Source organism: Podarcis erhardii, assembly GCF_964252035.2.
Source record: "Podarcis erhardii genome assembly, chromosome: 9".
NCBI lineage: Eukaryota > Metazoa > Chordata > Lepidosauria > Squamata > Lacertidae > Podarcis > Podarcis erhardii.
In genome coordinates this window covers 18,516,427-18,530,921 of record NC_138512.1, presented here as the reverse complement: position 1 = coordinate 18,530,921, position 14,495 = coordinate 18,516,427, and the positions used below count along the sequence as shown (strand labels likewise).

The window sequence follows — 14,495 nt, the reverse complement described above, 5'->3', positions numbered from 1 at the left end:
GCACATATATTTAAATTTGCCACTGTGGATGGGGATGAACGCCCATGTGGAGAATGTTCCACCTTAACAAGGCACCTGCAGTTTCAAACCCACACCAAACTGTGGTGTGGATAAGCCTGAAAAAAATAAGTGGTACCCAATTCTGCGTTACCGAAAAAGAGAGGAAATGCAACATAAAAGGGGGGGGGACCCAGTTTTGCATAAAATTTGCATATGCTAATTTATTTGGCTAGACATAAATGTATTAATAATTACAAAACATTACAATGCTAATCTATCTATCATCTATCTATCTATCATCTATCTATCTATCTATCTATCATCTATCTATCTATCTATCTATCTATCATCTATCTATCTATCTATCTATCTATCTATCATCTATATCTATCATCTATCTATCTATCTATCTATCTATCTATCTATCTATCTCAAACAATTCCATGTATCCTGACAATTGAAACAAATGCCTGACATAAATCCACCTGGTCAATTTGGGGGTGTGGGGCAAGAGAATACAACATACAAGCGTGAAAAGAATAGAACCACAAGGCAGGCAAATATTGTCTTTTCCATGCCCCACCCAGAGGAGGCAAACCAAAAATACATGCTGATAACAAGGACCTTTTTTAAAGTTTTAAAGAGACAATAACCTCTTTCAGACAGTAGAAGTGAAATTTATTTATCTAGCAAAACTCTGAAATCCAGGGCACCTTATTTGGCTTCTCCTTTATAGATGTATTGTAGCACTGAATTCTATAATCAATGCTATAATCATGAAGGACAATTAGGCCCAAATCCAGTTTTCCAGAAAAGAACTCTGCTGAGTGGAGCTCTAGAAATGGAAACAGCATTGACTTATAGCTTCTTTTGTTTTCTTAGGAAACTACAAAGTACAGCAGACCAAGGGGCAAAAAGTTGGCATGATGACCTACGTCTCATGGAGGAAAGGGCTTCCCCAGGATGCAACAGCTTTGCCTGTTCAATTTCAGCTTGTTACACACTTGCTAAAAAGGCACAGGGGCCTTGTAGAAAAATGTGACCCCCTGCCCAAACCCAGACAAGGATGAAGGATGCTCTCACTGAGGTTCTTCCACCACCTGACATTAGGGAGGTGGTAACTGGAAATGTAGTGATGTATGGAAGTGAGAGCTGGACCATAAAGAAGGCTGATCGCCGAAGAATTGATGCTTTTGAATTATGGTGCTGGAAGAGACTCTTGAGAGTCCCATGGACTGCAAGAAGATCAAACCTATCCATTCTGAAGGAAATCAGCTCTGAGTGCTCACTGGAAGGACAGATCGTGAAGCTGAGGCTGCAATACTTTGGCCACCTCATGAGAAGAGAGGACTCCCTGGAAAAGACCCTGATGTTGGGAAAGATGGAGGGCACAAGGAGAAGGGAACGGCAGAAGACGAGATGGTTGGACGGTGTTCTCGAAGCATGAGTTTGACCAAACTGCGGGAGGCAGTGGAAGACAGGAGTGCCTGGCGTGCTCTGGTCCATGGGGTCACGAAGAGTCGGACACGACGAAACAACAACAACAACTGGAAATGGCTTTCTTGGCGATTAAATATGGTAGCCTTCTCGAATTAAGTTCGTAACTAGAGGTACCACTGTACTCTTTTGTAGAATTATGTAAGAGGAGTCTGCTGGAAGGCCCCATCTAGTTCAGCATCCTGTCAGTGCAGTGGCTGAACAGTTTGAATATGGAACTAAAACTGAACTGTAATTCGCAGGAACATGATTCACAGTCATATAACAGTTCTAAAATAGTAGTATTGAAATACTTCCTAAATAAATTTAATATTAAAATAGGAGATGTAATGCCGAAAGCAGGTGAGGAAAAAAGGAAGCAAAACCACTCTAAATATACTAGCCCTCAGTGTTAGAAACTGAGATATGAAAGCTAGGAGCTATATGGCACCTTAAACCTAGGTTATGGGTGCAACAACAGAAAGTCTAGGCGGCTTTTTTATAACAAGAATACAAAGCTGAAAATGAATGAACTGCAGCTAAAGGCTTATATTCATTTTTCACATAGTCTAGTCCTCATCTGAAGACTGCAAAAGACAAAGCCATACTTCCCCTGCCCGCCCCCCTAATATTCTTATGAGGGTCCCTTCTCCAGTCCTCAGAGAGTAGCTGGAAGTGGGGAGGCAGAAAAAAGGTCCTCCTTTCGTTCCAGCAGTGGCAGTTTTAATCTGAAATCTTAGGTGTGCATTACTGCTCCCAGAGCTCAGAAACTGCTCGCATTCATCAAATTCCCTGTCACAAAATGTGTGTAGAACAATGGGAGTTTCGAACGCTGCTAGCTCTGAATGGTCACCAGCTTTTTCCCCTGCCGGACTCCTGTGCCTTTAATAGCTGAATGGCAAGCAAAACACAAAAGACATAGACTACAGGTGCAGTCTTACCTGGCGTGGGAATACAACGACAGGTAAAGAATCGCCTTACTGAATTTCTACCTGTCAGGCAACTGTTAAAGGAACTCTGCCAGAACGAAAACAAAGTGCTTGCTTTGCTCTTAATCATCAACTTGCAACCAGGAAAAAGTACGGCTGGGTAATCTCCCCAGCTTTTGTTTTCTGCTTTGGTATTCCGGCAGTAAGAAGCTATTCTTCGTTAATTATCACATTGTCTGCAACCATGCAGTTCACTTGCAGGGCTGTACGGTGTTACATTTGTTGTTTGGCTTTTAAAATTTGACAGGTGTGTGGTGTTACGGGAGAAAACCATTGCTAGGTGGGCATTAAGCTGATGTCACTGAGCAGGGAGGAAATAAGAACCGCTAAGGGCATATAGCAGGTCAAGAAAAGAACACAAAATCCTTCTTACCAACCACAGGTACCACAAACATCTCTTTAAGCAAAGGGATTTTGGGCTTTGGCAGACATTCCTAATCCATTTAATTGCTTACAACTGCAGTCACTCAGTGTGTAGAGTCTGCCTCATTTTAATTAATTCCTTTTATTTTATTTATTCCTTTTATTAACTTGCTTCAACCATTTAACACCAGTTAAACAATTAGCCAGCCTGTCATGCAGACTCTCTTAGCGTCCCTATTTTCCCAGGACAGCCCCGCACTTAAAGTAGCCATCCCAGTTTCTGATTTTATTCCAGAATGTTCCGCTTTTGCTTAGGGCGTTCCTATTTTCATCAAAAAAATGTTGGAGGGAATGGAGTTATGTGACCCCCTGAGCCAAGGAGATAAGTAACTATACCACCTTTAGAAGACATCTGAAGGCAGCTCTGTATAGGGAAGGTTTTTAATTTTAAAAAAGTTTAATGTTTTATTATGTTTTTATTATGTTGGAAGCTGCCCAGAGTGGCTGAGATAACCCAGTCAGATGGATGGAGTATAAATAATAAAGTTGTTGTTGTTGTAGGAGAGTGCAAAATATGGTCTGAAGCTCAACATCAAAAAAATGAAGATCATGGCCACTGGGCCCATCACCTCCTGGCAAATAGAAGGGGAAGAAATGGAGGCAGTGAGAGATTTTACTTTCTTGGGCTCCATGATCACTGCAGATGGTGACAGCAGCCACGAAATTAAAAGACGCCTGCTGCTTGGGAGAAAAGCAATGACAAACCTAGACAGCATATTAAAAAGTAGAGACATCACCTTGCCAACAAAGGTCTGTATAGTAAAAGCTATGGTTTTCCCAGTAGTGATGTATGGAGGTGAGAGCTGGACCATAAAGAAGGCTGATCACCGAAGAATTGATGCTTTTGAATTATGGTGCTGGAGGAGACTCTTGAGAGTCCCATGGACTGCAAGAAGATCAAACCTGAAGGAAATCAGCCCTGAGTGCTTACTGGAAGGACAGATCGTGAAGCTGAGGCTGCAATACTTTGGCCACCTCATGAGAAGAGAAGACTCCCTGGAAAAGACCCTGATGTTGGGAAAGATGGAGGGCACAAGGAGAAGGGGACGACAGAGGACGAGATGGTTGGACAGTGTTCTTGAAGCTACCAGCATGAGTTTGACCAAATTGCGGGAGGCAGTGGAAAACAGAAGTGCCTGGTGTGCTCTGGTTCATGGGGTCACAAAGAGTCGGACATGACTAAACAACAACAAAATTTTAATCAGAGAAATGCTGGAGGGTATAGCCATGCAATTCTTTCTCCAAGCCATGTGCCTTTAACTACTGCACAATAACGTCCGCCATCAGTGGGTATAGGGTTCCCTCAGCACACAGCAATAGGAAAATGCTGCCCCTGTTGTACATCTACCAGGAGTGCTAAATGTACGGAAACTTCGCCCAGAAAAAAACCAGTCGCAGACGAAAGGCACCCTCGGATGTTGAGAAATTGAAACCTAAAGTCCGAGATTGGTTACATTACTACCAGATTAATGAAACTTTTAAGCAGGACAGAAAACTAGGATTTCAGAAGGAGAGGTCAAAGTTAGAAACAGAATTGCTAGAACCCAATACTAAGAATTTGTCTAGAATGTATAATCTGCTGCTAAAATGGAACACACAAGATGAAACGGTTAAATCAGCCATGATTAAGTGGGCACAAGATATTGGTCATGATATTATGTTTGCTGACTGGGAGCAGTTATGGACCACAGGTATTAAATTTACGGCATGTAGTGCCCTGAAAGAGAACATAATGAAAATGATCTATAGGTGGTACATGACCCCAGTCAAGCTTGCAAAGATATATCATTTGCCCAATAACAATTGCTGGAAGTGTAATGAATGTGAAGGAACCTTTTATCACCTTTGGTGGACCTGCCCAAAGATTAAGGCCTACTGGGAAATGATCTATAATGAAATTAAGAAAATCCTTAAGTGGACATTTGTAAAGAAACCGGAGGCTTTTCTCCTGGGCATGGTCGGCCAATTGGTACCAAAGAAAGATAGGACCTTCTTTATGTATGCAACAACAGCAGCAAGAATCCTTTTGGCGAAGTATTGGAAGACTGAAGAATTACCTACTCTGGAAGAATGGCAGACCAAGGTGACTGAATTTATGGGACTGGCAGAGATGACCGGCAGAATCCGTGACCAGAGGAAAGAGACAGTGGAGGAGGACTGGAAAAAATTTAAAATCTATCTTAAAAATTGTTGTAAAATTTCGGAATGTTAAGATGTCAGGGGATTGGACACAAAGAATTACAGCTAAAAATCGAAATTTATAAAGCAGAAACTCTTTTTAAAGAGAATTAAATATAAAAATGGGATGAAGAATTGCTAAAAATTTTGAAATTTGGATGCAGTGAAGGGGAGGTTTGGGGAAGTCGCATTATGTTTGTTTGTTTTTTGTTTATGTTGTAAAATTAATAAAAATTATTATAAAAAAAAAAAAAAAAGAAAGGCACCCTCGGATGATTCAAACTTAGAAACATTAAGATTGCAATGTTTAAAGGGCTCGGCTAATCGATTAAAACTTGTTTAAAAGTCAACCAGAGTCCGATGAATTTGGGCAGTAGATTTATATTTATAGAAATAATTAACTGAAGATAGCATGCGACAAGTTCCTCCTTTCCTCATACAGGTGACATCATTGTGCCCCACCTTTTGTATATAAAGTAGAAAGCCTGAAAAGGAAGATTGCTTGTGTACACATACCTCCTGTGTAGGTAGCAGATTCCCACCACACAATTTTTTAATGTAACAGCATTTTTCTCTGCATGTTCAACCTGAACAGACCCTCCTGTAACTTAAGCCCATTAGATCCAGTTTTGCGCTCTGGGGCAACAGAGAAGTGTTAAGTTGTGGGTGAACATATCAGACATATCAGACGACGCAGCGATTCTTCAAACAGCTCTTGTTTATTCACAGGCCAGGACAGAACTGAACTGTAGGGCTCAGTCAGCCTGCTTATATAGAGCTCCAGTACCACGTTACTGTAACAACTTTCTAAAACTATCCAATTACTGAACGTCACTTTCGATCCTTCATTTGCATAACTATCTACAGTATCCATCCAATCGCTGAACGTCACTTTCGATCCTTCATTTGCATAACTATCTACAGTATCCCCCTGCTGGCCCAGGGTGAGAACTTCAGTACATAACACCCCTCCCCACCGAGATAAGGCGTTAGTTAAAATCGTAGTGGTTTCCTTATATACAGCACGTAATGGTTCAATTAGGCACAAAAGCATATCAGTTACATTTCACATACTTCCACATACTTAGACCAACAGTGTTACATGTCCAACAACATAGAATTGCCCCTTGACTGTATTTAAGATCAAACGCTAATTTTCCGTAGCACCTACTTGGCCTATATATTTGTAGGGCCTGTGTGGTGTTTTTACATGAGGAGAATATGTCCTTTTATTTAAAATGCATCTCTGGGATATTTGTGGGGCATAGGAATTCGTTCTTTTCTCCCCCCCCCCCCCAAATATAGTCCGGCCTCCCACAAGGTCTGAGGGACAGTAGACCGGCCCCCTGTTGAAAAAGTTTGCTGACTCCTGAATTAGACAATCTGTGGAAACTTCACATTGGACTTCAAGCATCTGGCATTGTGTGCCTCCCCATTCTTCCTCCAGACTCTGGGTCCTTCGTTTCCAAGTGAGATGCAAAAGCTGCTCTCATCAGAAAAGAGATTTGGGGAGCCATGTCATCAGCTGGTGTTGGTCCACTGTGCTTCATTAAGTCCAGGGTCAACGTAACCGTCTACCAGGAGATTTTGGAGCACTTCATGCTTCCTTCCGCAGATGAGCTTTATGGGGATGCTGATTTCATTTTCCAATAGGACTTTGTCACCTGCTTACACTGCCAAAAGTATCAAAACCTGGTTCAATACCCATGGGATTACTGTGCTTGACTGGCCAGCAAACCCGCCTGACCTGAACCCCATAGAGAATCTATGGGGCATTGCCAAGAGAAAGATGAGAGACATGAGACCGAGCAATGCAGAAGAGCTGAAGGCTGCTATTGAAGCTTCCTCAGCAGTGCCACAAGTTGATAGCATCCATGCCACGCCGCATTGAGGCAGTAATTGATGCAAAAGGGACCCAAACCAAGTTCTGAGTACATGTGCATGCTTCTACTTCTCAGAGGTCCAATATTGCTCTATTTGCAGTCCTTGTTTTGCTGATTTCATTTAATATTCTAATTTTCTGAGATTGTTAATTTGGGGTTTTCATCAGCTGTATGCCATAAACATCACAATTATAACAAATAAAAGCTTGACATATCTCGCTTTGCATGTCATGAGTCTATCTCATATATTACTTTCACCTTTTAAGTTGAATTACTGAAATAAATGAACTTTCCCACTTTATTCTAATTTTCTGAGTTTCACCTGTAAAACAACACAGCGAGTGGACCAGGAGGCTCAGGTTGAGAGATCAAGGGAATTCCTGTGTAAATAAATAGGCAGCTTGAAGCGGCTGCCTCAGGGAAGAGATTTTGGACCAGCATTTGTTGGCGCCAAAGTGCCAAATTTATCACTGTAATTCACTTCCAGTTCTAAACATTCCTTTGCTCATGGAAGTGTAACCAAGTCACCAGTACCACCTTTGTCTAGGAGGAAGGTATTAGCAGACTCATGGTCACTCTGAGGTTTGGAGGGGTACACACCCTTTATTTCTAAGGATAAAATCCTAAGGGCAGGTGAACCACAATAAATAATGCAATGAACAACATTCAGTGGCCACAGAATGGCAGCACACTGGCTACTTTCCACAACAGACAGTAAAATGTGTTTGAATTGCAATTGTGCTATAACAGGCACATCCAACAGGTCGATTGTGATCTACTGGTAGATCACTGGATGTCTGTGATAGATCACAGGTAGATCACTGGCTCTTAACTCTGTGAGTAGATCACAGTCTCTTGGGAGTTGGCCAGCCCTGTGGGATTAATAATAATAATAATAATAATAATAATAATAATAATAATTTATTATTTGTACCCCGCCCATCTGGCTGGGTTTCCCCAGCCAGATGGGCGGCTTCCACAGAAACCAAAAATACACTAAATATCACACATTAAAAACTTCCCTGAACAGGGTTGCCTTAAGATGTCTTCTGAATGTCAGGTAGTTGTTTATCGCTTTGACATCTGATGGGAGGGCGTTCCACAGGGCGAGCGCCACCACCGAGAAGGCCCTCTGCCTGGTTCCCTGTAGCTTTGCTTCTTGCAATGAGGGAACTGCCAGAAGGTCCTCGGCGCTGGACCTCAGTGTCTGGGCAGAACGATGGGGGTGGAGACGCTCCTTCAGGTATACTGGGCCGAGGCTGTTTAGGGCTTTAAAGGTCAACACCAGAACTTTGAATTATGCTCAGAAACATACTGGGAGCCAATGTAGGTCTTTCAAGACCGGTGTTATGTGGTCTCGGCGGCCGCCTCCAGTCACCAGTCTAGCTGCCGCATTCTGGATTAGTTGTAGTTTCCGGGTCACCTTCAAAGGTAGCCCCACGTAGAGCGCATTGTAGTAGTCCAAGTGGGAGATAATTAGAGCATGCACCACTCTGGCGAGACAGTCTGCGGGCAGGTAGGGTCTCAGCCTGCGTACCAGGTGGAGTTGGTAGACAGCTGCCCTGGAGACAGAATTGACCTGCGCCTCCATGGACAGCTGTGAGTCCAAAATGACTCCCAGGCTGCGCACCTGGTCCTTCAGGGGCACAATTACCCCATTCAGGACCAGGGAGTCCTCCACACCAGCCTGCCCCCTGTCCCCCCAAAACAGTACTTCTGTCTTGTCAGGATTCAACCTCAATCCATTAGGCATTTTATTAAATGTTGGTAAGTTAAAAGCAGTACCCACACACCATTACGGTCAGTTTACCAACACACTTTGCCCGGAAGCCAGAGCAGGAGATGCTATTCATTTATTTCACAAAATTTATGTACTGCTTGCTTTTAGAAAAACCTCAGAGCAGTTTACAAAATAAAAATAACCGCTAAAAAATTGACAACCATAATTGATAACATACTTAAGGTTAAAACGGCAATAAAATAGACTAAAACAAATTAAAACTCCTACAAACTTTCTAAACATCTGGGTAGTCATGTTTAAACGCCTTCAGCAGGGACTCAAAAAAGTTTCGCTGGCGCGGAGAAAATGACTGTAAATGCATAGGAAGTGGAAAAGCGATTTCTGCAATGTGTAAGGAAGCCCTCAGGCAGGGAGAAAAAGAAAGTTACAAGCACAGGAAGAGCACTTCTGGATAATATGCATTTAATATTTTCATAACGCTTTAGAGATAGTGTCCAAAAGGACTACAGTGGTACCTCGGGTTAAGAACTTAATTCGTTCCGGAGGCCCGTTCTTAACCTGAAACTGTTCTTAACCTGAGGTACCACTTTAGCCGCCGGAGCACGATTTCTGTTCTCATCTTGAAGCAAAGTTCTTAACCCGAGGTACTATTTCTGGGTTAGCAGAGTCTGTAACCTGAAGCATCTGTAACCTGAAGCGTCTATAACCCAAGGTACCACTGTATTCCAGTATACGTTGGAGACGGTTTATAAAAAACCAGTTTATACTAAGCCCTGTTTGCTGCCTCTGAATAATGTGGGTATGAAATCCAGACTAAGACAAGATTCATTTAGGAATGGTTTATTGGTGTTGTGCCAAAGACATTGAACAGTTGTATTTACCTCCCTGATCAAATATTTGCTATTCTCTTTTAAAGTGTTCCAGGAACATATGACGTCACTAAACATCTCTCTCACATTTACCTTTGAGTATCTTACAATACTGGATGTCCAGGACCCACCCAGCCACTATGTACAGTCGTTATTTAAAATAAAAGTGAAGGCACAATAAAAGCTTGGTGGTCACTCCCTCCCCATACTGGCGACGTAGCAAGCAAACAGTAGCAGCAATCGTCTGTATTTCCTTAAATAGATATATATACATATAGGGGCCATTCAGCTAAGCACTTCTTGTCCCTTACGTTTCAGTGGGAAACATTTATAAGTTTCAAGAACATAAGAACTGACTGAGAGTTCATTTGGCCTGGCATTCAGTGGCTAGCCACATGGTTCCAAATACCTTACAAATAGGCCATAGAAAAGACAACAGCCCACTTTTGATATTTATTCCCTGTATCTGGTGTTCAGAGACTATGAAAACAGAGATACCACTTCAGTATCATGCAAAACAGATTTTGATAGATATGTTCTTCTGTCACAATCCGCACCACCACCCTCCCTCAAAGTGAGTACAGTGGACACTTGGGTTGCGAACGTGATCCGTGCGTGAGGCACGTTCGCAACCCGCAGTGCCGCATCTGCGCACATGCAGGTTGTGATTCAGCGCTTCTGCACATGCGCAAAGCGCGACTTAGCGTTTCTGTGCACGTGCGAATGCCGAAACCAGGAAGTAACCCATTCCGGTACTTCCGGGTTTCAGCGCGTCCATAACCCCCCAAAAAAAACGCAACCTGAAGAGTCTGTAACCTGAGGTATGATTGTATTTGATACTGGTTAATAGTTCCAGTCTAAGCTGAAACTGATCCTATGATACACCATCAGTTCTGGCAACAACTGCAGAGTCAAGATCACTCCAAAGTCAAGGCTTCATCCATAGCATGCCCTAGATTTGAGTAGATTGCCAGCTTCCTCTCCTGTTTTCTTTCCTTAGTACCAAAAAGTGGTGCCACCATCAAGAAGGCTCTGCCCTACATCAGGGGCTTCCCCTGTAGACCTCGGAAGGTTGGAATAGACATCTCACAAGATATGCAGAGCCCAAGCAATATAGGGCTTTGATGGACAAGACCAGCACTTTGAAACTCAGTTCCTTCAGCATTAGTGAAATAAGCTCACTAACACTGGCATTAATTAATGACTCAGAAACAGCTGCAAGTTCCAAGCAAATTTCTAATGTAGTTAGGTAAAAGTAAAGGGACTCCTGACCATTAGGTCCAGTCGTGACCGACTCTGGGGTTGCGGCGCTCATCTCACTTTATTGGCCGAGGGAGCCGGAGTACAGCTTCTGGGTCATGTGGCCAGCATGACTAAGCCGCATCTAGAGAACCAGAGCGCATGGAAACGCTGTTTCCCTTCCCGCCGGAGCGGTACCTATTTATCTACTTGCACTTTGACCTGCTTTCAAACTGCTAGGTTGGCAGGAGCAGGGACTGAACAACGGGAGCTCACCCCGTCACAGGGCTTCGAACCGCCGACTTTCTGATCGGCAAGCCCTAGGCTCTGTGGTTTAACCCACAGCGCCACCCGTGTCCCTTCTAATTTAGTTAACAAGATATAAAACACTCCTTTCACTTGGCCGCCACAAGGGGACCCATGAATACCAAGATGGGTGCTGAAACTCATTTCAGGCTGCAGTTACCTCACCTTTGGAAGAAGAATGACTTCATCTAGAATGGCCAAGACCTCTACTCCTGAATCAGAAGCCACCAATCACCACAATCTCGGGCATAACTAGAAAAAATGGCAGGAGGTTCATGACTGGATACCCCTCCCTTTAAAAATAAAAATAATCAGTAATACTAGGGTTTCTGATTCAGATCAGTGATCCAGGACATTTACTGGTTGGTCTGCAGCCAGCATGCCCATATTGTTTATTAAACTCAGACAGCAACACTTTCTTTTTAGAGTTTTGCAAACTTCTCTAAGATGCACACCAGAGCCACTACAAATGCATGAGGTACAGTATGTAACACACTGTAGCTAATTTTTTGAGGGGACACCTCAAATGTTTTATGCAAACATCTACAAGGCTGCACAGTATGTGCACAAAGTCTCTTTAAATCCCCAATGGAAATACTGTAACTGATAGAAAAATAGATACCAGGATTGTCAGACACAGCAACTAACAAGATCAGCGAGTGGAGTACAGCAAAACAGCATTGTGTTCTAGAACAATCATAGCAATAGATTTATAGGCCGCTCACTCCCAAAACAGAACTGTCCCGAAGGAGAAAGGTGACTGTTTTTTCCCCCTGCAACAGAACTAAGAGTCTGGCAACATCTTAAATACTAATACTTTTACTATATACCACATGGTTTCATTGGTTTATGTCTAAAGGGCAATGCTAGTTCGTGAAAGCTTATGCCATAATAAGTGTGTTTCAGAGCAATCCTTAGTACTGTATAGGAAGCCAGTGGAATTTATGCTAACATAAATTCATCCTATTCCAAACTCTATTCAGGATTGAGACAACTGACATGGCCCATGTCTGGCAGAAAGAAAACAAGCCTTTACAATAGAACTTGACTTACAGCACTCTGTTTGCCAGTATAAGTTCGGCTAATTTACCAGTTGTGCCTGATTTAGGGCGGGCGCTATGGGTGATTTGCCCCTAAATTGCACTGAGCCAAGAGGGTGCCGAATTGAGAAGATCCATAATTGAGAAGATCTATCTGGGGGCGCCAAATTTTGGCCTCACACAGGGCGTCATATCACGAAAGATTCTCAAAGTCTACTCTTGGTTGCCATGTCACATGACTGATCTAAAAGAGGTTTGGAATACAGTCGTACCTTTGCAGTCAAATGGAATCTGTTCCGGAAATCCGTTTGACTTCCAAAATGTTCGGAAACCGCGCGGCTTCCGATTGGCTGCGGGAAGCTGCTGCAGCCAATCGGAAGCCGCGGAAGCCCCGTTGGATGTTCGGCTTCCAAATAGTTCGCAAACCGGAACAGTCACTTCCAGGATTGCGGCATTCGGGAGTCAAAACGTTCAAGAACTAAGCTGTTCGAAAACCAAGGTAGGTCTGTAGTTGTAAGTCTCTCCTTGCTCATCCTGCCCCTGCTATACCCCAAACCACACTTTTGGGGGACTTCCTCCAGCATAAGTTACACTGGCTTAAGCTGGCTGAGGCAGTATAGACCTGGCTCAGCTGGGATGAACGAGTTCTGCCAGTGTGGCCCCAGCTGTGCTCTGCCTGCACAGCCCGCGATCTCTGTCTGTTCCAGGCTTGATCATCCCAGCAGATCTTGGCTATGGGTTGTGTGCTGTTAGGTGTCATTTTTTCCATTCCCAAAGTGGTCGTAACAAAAACAATCTCCTAAAAGACATCAAGTTACATCAAATGGAAAGCACTGGCAGAGGAGGTGGGAGAATCTCCCTTTCTCCCGCCATTGTCCTTCTTTCATCGGACATGTAGAACTTGACAGCAGCAACTCAAGACAATCATTGCCTAAGTTCACATTCGTACATCCACCTGATTTAGAATCAGAAGCGTGCTATTTTTTCCAGACTCTATAATTATTCACTTTTCTTCCTTCCAATCCCATTTACACCCCAGCCACCAGCTTCTTATGCGATATATTTTCGCCCACGTTCCCTGCCACCCACTCATCAGAGAGCCTCATCTGTGTATCTGTTATCACACACAAATTTGCAAATGTGCATTTAATGCATTCACTTTTCCCCCAACTGTAAGGAGAATTCTCTTGAATTTCATGGAATTTGAAATCAATGGGCAAAGCCACTTTTCACACAAAACATATCACAAACTTTCGAGAGACATGTGCCAAATATATATTATTCCCCGCCCCCCCGCAAGCAATTCCCACCAGTTGTTGCCCACCCCCAGGTATGTTACAATTTAAAGTCAGGAATCTGTCAACCTGATATTCAGCTCCAAATTTGGGGCTTAATTTGCAAACCGGTAGTATCACAAAGAGGTCTCCGACAACAGACGGTCTCCCCACTTTACGAGATCCCACCCCAAGGGTAAATCTGGATTAAAGTGTCAGGGAATTGGGGACAGGAAATATAGGCTGGCACCTGATGCTTTCAACATTGTGTGGGTGCTGTAAAAAGCCTTTCATGCACGAGTAGCCCTGCTCCCACGATAAACACCTGTCGACAGCGCCATTCAACCTCAACCCATCTGTTGAAGAAATGCACAAACGAGAAGTTTTCAAAAGTCTGGAGCCACTGATGGCTAGAGGAACGTACTTGCTGGTTTTAAAGTAGAACCAAACAGTGCTTCTTGCAGCAACAAGTGAAACTCTTAACAGGTTTCTATCCGAAGGTAGCATCACAGTCCTTCTGCTACAACACAGAACATTATGCCAGGTGTCTCAGTTTCAAAAGCCTCGCAGGGAAAGTGGCAGAAGTTTTGAAAGAGAGAAGAGCTTCGCTTACCTGCAGCTTCTGCGCTGTTGGGGAAACGGAGCTGGCTGCTGGTTAGGATCTCCCATAGCTTAAGCCCGGCTTCTGCATTTGAATGCTAAATATGTAACAAATGCCTCCTTTAGCAGGCGGGAGTTTGCATGACCTCCTAATGAGAGACACTGTCGCGAGTGTCATTGGGCACCCAGGAGTCATGTGACGGAAGATGAAAATAAAAGCCTTTAAAGTTTGCATTTAATACTTCCTAGACTCTGTAACCCTTTACCTGCAAGCTAGGAAACCTGCCAAACTTCATTGCTCCTGCAGGATGGAGGGGGGGGGGGAGGGCAAACAAACCTCCAGCAGCCCACGTGATGGCTTTGCTACACAATGGCTATTTCTGTAGCAATCCGAGCAAGGTTCTTGTGACCGTGCTTTTGTGTGTTTTCGGTACTTGGCTCCCTCTGGAAGTCACAAAATCGACAGCTCTCTTCCTG

At 43.5% G+C, this 14,495-nt stretch overlaps 1 protein-coding gene across 1 annotated transcript in view; it reads right to left on the bottom strand.

Annotated features, from left to right (window-relative positions):
* Positions 1 to 14,224, bottom strand: part of PGCKA1 (PDCD10 and GCKIII kinases associated 1) — a 61,910-nt gene extending 47,686 nt beyond the window's left edge. The window contains exon 1 of the mRNA XM_081875926.1: positions 14,032 to 14,224. The gene's annotated coding sequence lies outside the window, so the exon portion shown is untranslated. The remainder of the gene's footprint in view (positions 1 to 14,031) is intronic.
* Between the last annotated feature and the right edge of the window lie 271 nt (positions 14,225 to 14,495).